The following is a 6,031-nucleotide window of genomic DNA, read 5'->3' on the forward strand; positions in this document are numbered from 1 at the left end:
TAGTGCTGTGGGAATTCAACTCAATGAATATCAAAAGTTCAAAATATTGAATTATTTAAGAGACATTGCTCATAACTTGTCTTTTCAGAATATTTCTTCTCTCCCTCTATTTAAAATTGTTATCTTGTTAATATTTCTATTTTTTCTTTTGTGTGTATTTTGTTTTTGATTGGTATTTTATGTGTATACATTGAATAATGTTATATTAACTTTCTTTTTCTTTGTCTTTGAACTTCTTTTTCATTGTTAATGAAATGCAAAGAAGAATTTAGCAACAATGATTTGGCATGGCAAGTATTTACTGATGATATGAGGAAATTAGCAAGCTATGAAATTTCAGGCACTGTATTAACAGTAATAAATATACAGCCAAGAATTTACCAGAGAGCAACAAAAGCTACGAACTGAAGAGATCCTTCCAGAAACACAAGCTGGTTTTAAACCTACACATGGAGCAAATAACATGATCTTCACAGTGTTTCAACTACAATAGAAATATCCTGAGCAATGTTAACCTTTGTACATGGCATTCATCAACCTTTCTTTGACTCTATATGAAAAACACTGACGGTTGATGCTCATTCATTGAAGGATGTCCTGTAAATATATATATGAATTCTGAAATTCCTCCATAATGATATGCTTGACAGTCAAGTTCAAGAAAAGCATCTGTGAGTTATTTATTTCAAGTCAGGTTAAAGAGTAAAGCAGAGGTGTGTGATTGTTCCAGCACACTTTCTCAAATTCATTATCCCAGTCATCAACATAATTAAGGATGATATCATACAAGAAATCAAAACTCTCTACATTACAGGTGGTAGACTATTCAGTCATGTGTGTCAAAAGTTCAAAAAAATAAAATGTCTACAAGGTCTCTGGTCAGTTCCAATGTGACAATAACATTGTGGCTGATATCTCAGAAAACAAAAAACTGTCTGTAATAGAGCCTGACTGAACTCCATCATGCATTTAGGAAACTTTGACAAACCATCAGCTCCAGAAGAGTTCAGATCAGCTTCCAAACACTAGCGACAGAAATGAGATCAAATGAGATCAAAACATGAACCACATTCTGTGTCTTTCAATTCATTTCCCTTCCAATAGTGAAATTGATAATGAGATTGAACATTGTCTTAAATACACTTTTGAATTTCTTCAAACAAGAGTCTTGCATTTGCATAAACACCAGTGGTATTGTATGCATTAGAAATACGCATTAGAAATTGAAATAGTATGTACTAATGACATCCGAAAGCACCTAAAAGTTTCTTAAACAAAGAAATTAAATATCATCTAGTAAGAGAGAAAAAAACAATGTTAATAAGCTGAATCAAGTACTAAAATGTAGGCATTGAAATGCTCACCATCAACAATGAAGATGGTAGAGTGGTTCTGTGGTTTTGATGAAAGATTGATGTTTGCCAAAGTAAATTTAACAGAGGCAAATAATAGAAGATATTCACAGACAGAGGTAAATAATAGAGAAGATATTCAAAGACATTTTAGAAACCAGCATGAAGAAAGTAACACTAGTATCAGCAACAGGAAAACAATCAATGACAATAACAGGAAACCCTTGTGACCAAGATGATGAATTGTCAGTCATTAGAATGTTGGGTAGAAAGCCTTGCAAAATTTGTTCCATCTCTTGTTCTTTTCAGCTCAAATCTTGCTAAGCTCAACTTAGAATTTTATCTTTGCTTGGTTGAAGTAAAACAATGTACCTATCTAGGGCATGACATAGACAGAAATGTTAGAAGATTGGGTAAGATTACTTGCAGTATCTGTGTGCATTCTGGAAGTAAAGCTTATCTTGACACTGGTGCCAAGTTATATTAACTCAAATCAGCAATCTTTCCCTTGGATAAACATTGGTGATATGACAAGGGGAGACTTGCAGTCATGGGCAACTACCAATCCACATTAAAAGAAAAATCTTGCCTAGACTTGTACGTACGTAAACAGATACATGATCAGCCTTGATTGGTGGAAACCCTTCATATTTGTTAACTCTATTAGCAGAGTAAAAAGATATGTACTACTCTGCCTGGATTAAAATATGACTGAACTTGGATTTTTGGAGAAAGGACATGGCTCCATAATTCATATACTACAGATGACCATATCTGAGCGATAAAAATCTGTGATCTTCTTAAGATTTAAAAGATGAATAGTTGTGTGTATGATGACAAACAGAACAAGACCTTTTTCTTTATAATCTTGCTGCCAAGTAGGTAACCAGTAAGAATAAAATTTCAAATTGCAATCATACATACATACATACATAAGTAAGTATATACAAACATACATAGGTTCATGAATTTAACAGTAACTGTTTTCTATATGGAGAGAGAGTTGAAGAGACAATCATAATCTGATTTAAGGATTTAATGTAAAGTTTTAAAACTATAATTCTTTCCTTGTACTAGATCCTAGATGGAAAATAAAGCTTCCAAAGTTATGTTGTATGCAATGCTTTCAGTGTCTTATAGTCATTATCAATAGTTTATTAGACATATATTATGTAAAAAAAAAAAATCTTCGATGCTGACTGGAAGTCAGTAACGTCTACTTTGGATTAGTGTGTAGTTGAGAGGCTTGTTACTTTTTAGACAGCTGTTTAGTCTGTTCTGAAAGACATAAAAGTTGAAGTTGCAGATAGTGAGCATCACAGACTTCCTTTCTCCTTTGTGTCTGAAAACAGAGTTTCTAGATTCAGAAGCCTTATTTTTAATTTGCCATATCACTTAAATATCAGATTTAAAATTGGAAAATTAATATGATTTTAGAACAACTAAACATTAAATACATGAAATGAACATGTGTAATTAGTTTGAGTGTGCATACACAGTCAAACTCAGAATGATAAACACATTTATGTATTTCCTATCTCTCTCTATCTCTCTTTCTCTTCTCTTTCTTTCTTTATATATATATATATATATATATATATATATATATATAGAGAGAGAGAGAGAGAGAGAGAGAGAGAGAGAGAGAGAGAGAGAGAGAGGGAGATAGGTAAGTGTGGCTCTGGGTGAGTAAATGTGTTTTCATTTTTCATCAACATTGAAGGCGGTGAGCTGGCAGAAACATTAGCATGCTGGGCAAAATGCTTAGTGGTATTTCATCTGTCTTTACGTTTTGAGTTCAAATTCCGCCGAGGTCGATTTTGCCTTTCATACTTTCAGGGTCGATAAATTAAGTACCAGTTACACATTGGGGTCGATGTAATCGACTTAATCCCTTTGTCTGTCCTTGTTTGTTCCTTCTGTGTTTAGCCCCTTGTGGGCAATAAAGAAATAAGAAATATTAGCATGCCAGGCGAAATGCTTAGCAGTATTTCGTCTGTCTTTACGTTCTGAGTTCAAATTCGGCAGAGGTCGACTTTGCCTTTCATCCTTTTGAAGTCGATAAATTAAGTACCAGTTGCGTCCTGAGGTCACTCTAATTGACTGTCCCCTCCCCCAGAAATTTTAGGCCTTGAGCCTAGAGTAGAAAAGAACATTTATTTGTTGCTATTTCAACTGTGACAGCATTATGTTATTTTGAATTTGAATACAATAAAACTCCAGATACCCTAGCATTGCTGCAATACAATGACTGAAACAAGTAAAAGAACGATATTGTATTGAATTTATTTCTGACTATACTCGTCATCAGTGTAAGATAATTTGTGATAAGAAGAGTGATAAGAAGGGACTACAGCTTTCCTATTAAAAAAAAAATGTTACGTTGGTAATGCAATACCTATGTTGATGGTATTTTTATTTTATTTTAATTTTTTCTTTTCAAAACTTGAAGCATTTCTCATTTCCTGATTTCCGACTAATCTTTTTTCTTTCAAAACTTGTATTTTGTATGCAGCTGGTAAGACTTTAATTGATTGAAAACATTCCAACTTTTTTTTAATCTTGATTTGCTGTATTTTAAAGTCGTTCCAGATTATCTAACTTAATTTTAGATATAATTATCAACTATCTTGCTTTTCAGTTGTTCAGTTATTATTTCTAAAGAGAGCTCTTTGTAAAACTTTATTTATTGTAAACATAGACATTACAGCTTTGTTCTTTGAATTTTAAAAATGTAATATTTCCAATTATTTCCTTCTTGACAGAATATTTAATTGTGTATTAAAAATCTGTGTGAAGCAGTATGTTCATAATATAATAAAGTTATGAAAGCAACTAGATTTACACCATCATCATCATCATCATCATCATCGTCATCGTCATCATTATTGCCATCATTATCGTCACCATTACCGTCACCACCACTACCATCACCAAACACTACTACCACCAAACACCACCACCACCAAACACCACCAAATGATTTGTAAAGAGACAATTTTGTACTGTAATTTATATATTGTTGGTGCCAAATGCATGACTCCAAGCCACCAAATGCTTGTACTGTCCTTTGAATTCGCAGACGTATTTCTGTATCCAGATTTTCATCATTTTGTACAAAGCTTCCAAGGTAGATAAAAGAATCAACAACCTCAAGTAACTTACTCTTAAAACGAACATTTTAGGCTGGTTGCAAACAGCACCACATGCAGGTTCATACATTTCAACTGTTTTTTTCAAGTTGATGGTCAAGCCAAATTCCTCACAAGCTGAGTCAAATGCAGATACAAGAGATTGCAAACCTGTTTCAGATTGACTGACTAGATCACAATCGTCAGTGTATAAGAGTTCCCTAATGAGCGAAGTAAAAACCTTCGTTTTGAATTTTAGCCTGGTCAGATTAAAATCATTCCCTGTTGTTTGATATTTTATGTAAATACCCTCTTCAGAGTTTTGAAAAGTGTGGAACAACACAACAGCAAAGTATATTTAAAAGGGGGAGAGTGCATCAAGATCTCCTTGCTTTACTCCATTTTCCATGGCAAAAGATTCAGAGAGCCTACCACTGAAATTATCTCTAGCTTTCATATGTTGATGCAAAGCCCTGATGATGTTTATACATTTTTCTGGGCAACCCATTTTCCTAAGAAATAGTCACAGAGCTTTTCGATTAACAGTATTGAATGCTTTGCTCAAATCAACAAAGCAATAGTATAAAACAAGATTCTGTTCAAAGCACTTCTCTGATAGTAAAGATACAATCAGCTGTGCCCCTGGAGGAGTGAAAACCACACTGAGACTCAGACATCATATTTGGAACTATGAAAGTATTTAAACGTTCTAACAAAATGCGAGCAAGTACCTTTCCAAACACAGACAAATACAAAATCCCACGAAAATTATCACACAGATCCTTTTGTCCTGATTTATATAAGGAGACAAGAATGGCATCAATCCAGTCTTGAGGCACTTTCTCAGTTCTCCAACAGAGACAAATTAATATATTTAAGAGTTCAAACATTTTGTCATCCCCATATTTCAGGACTTCTGCACAGATTCCATCAGACCCTGGAGACTTATTGGCCCCCTATAAATCTGGCTCAATATATATATATATATATATGTATGTATAAATAGAGAAAAGGATAAAGAGAACAATGTTAGGAATATATTTTATGGATAGAGTCTTACAGCTGTTTCAGGGAAAATCCAATGCATCCCTTCATCGGAGACAGAAATAGTAGAGGAATCGATTATTATATCTATAAGCGAAGTTTTATAGTAGGAAGTGAGAGTGAGTGTGATGTGCTGAAAAAAGAAAGAAAAAACAGTACTTGGAGTGTAGCTTCATTCCAGTAGTAAGTATCCGTGTAAATAATCCTTGTGGGAATTTTCCGGAGATAGTTGTTGTAGCAAAGGCTGAAATAGCAGAGGTGGGTATATGTCATATCGTGTCCAGAGTATACTGCGTGTGGTTTACTTGAAGGATATCGCAAATCAAGTGAGAGATGTGTGCAGGGTAAATAGGTCAAGTCATAGGATTATGACTTGTATATATATATATATATATATAAAGTGTAGTATATTGCCACTTAAGTGTGGCTGACCCCTAGGGGTGGATGTTACTGTTGCTTTTAGACCCAGGAGGACATCTCCTCCAGCTGGCTTATCGACACACG

This window comes from Octopus bimaculoides, chromosome 1 (genome assembly GCF_001194135.2).
Source record: "Octopus bimaculoides isolate UCB-OBI-ISO-001 chromosome 1, ASM119413v2, whole genome shotgun sequence".
NCBI lineage: Eukaryota > Metazoa > Mollusca > Cephalopoda > Octopoda > Octopodidae > Octopus > Octopus bimaculoides.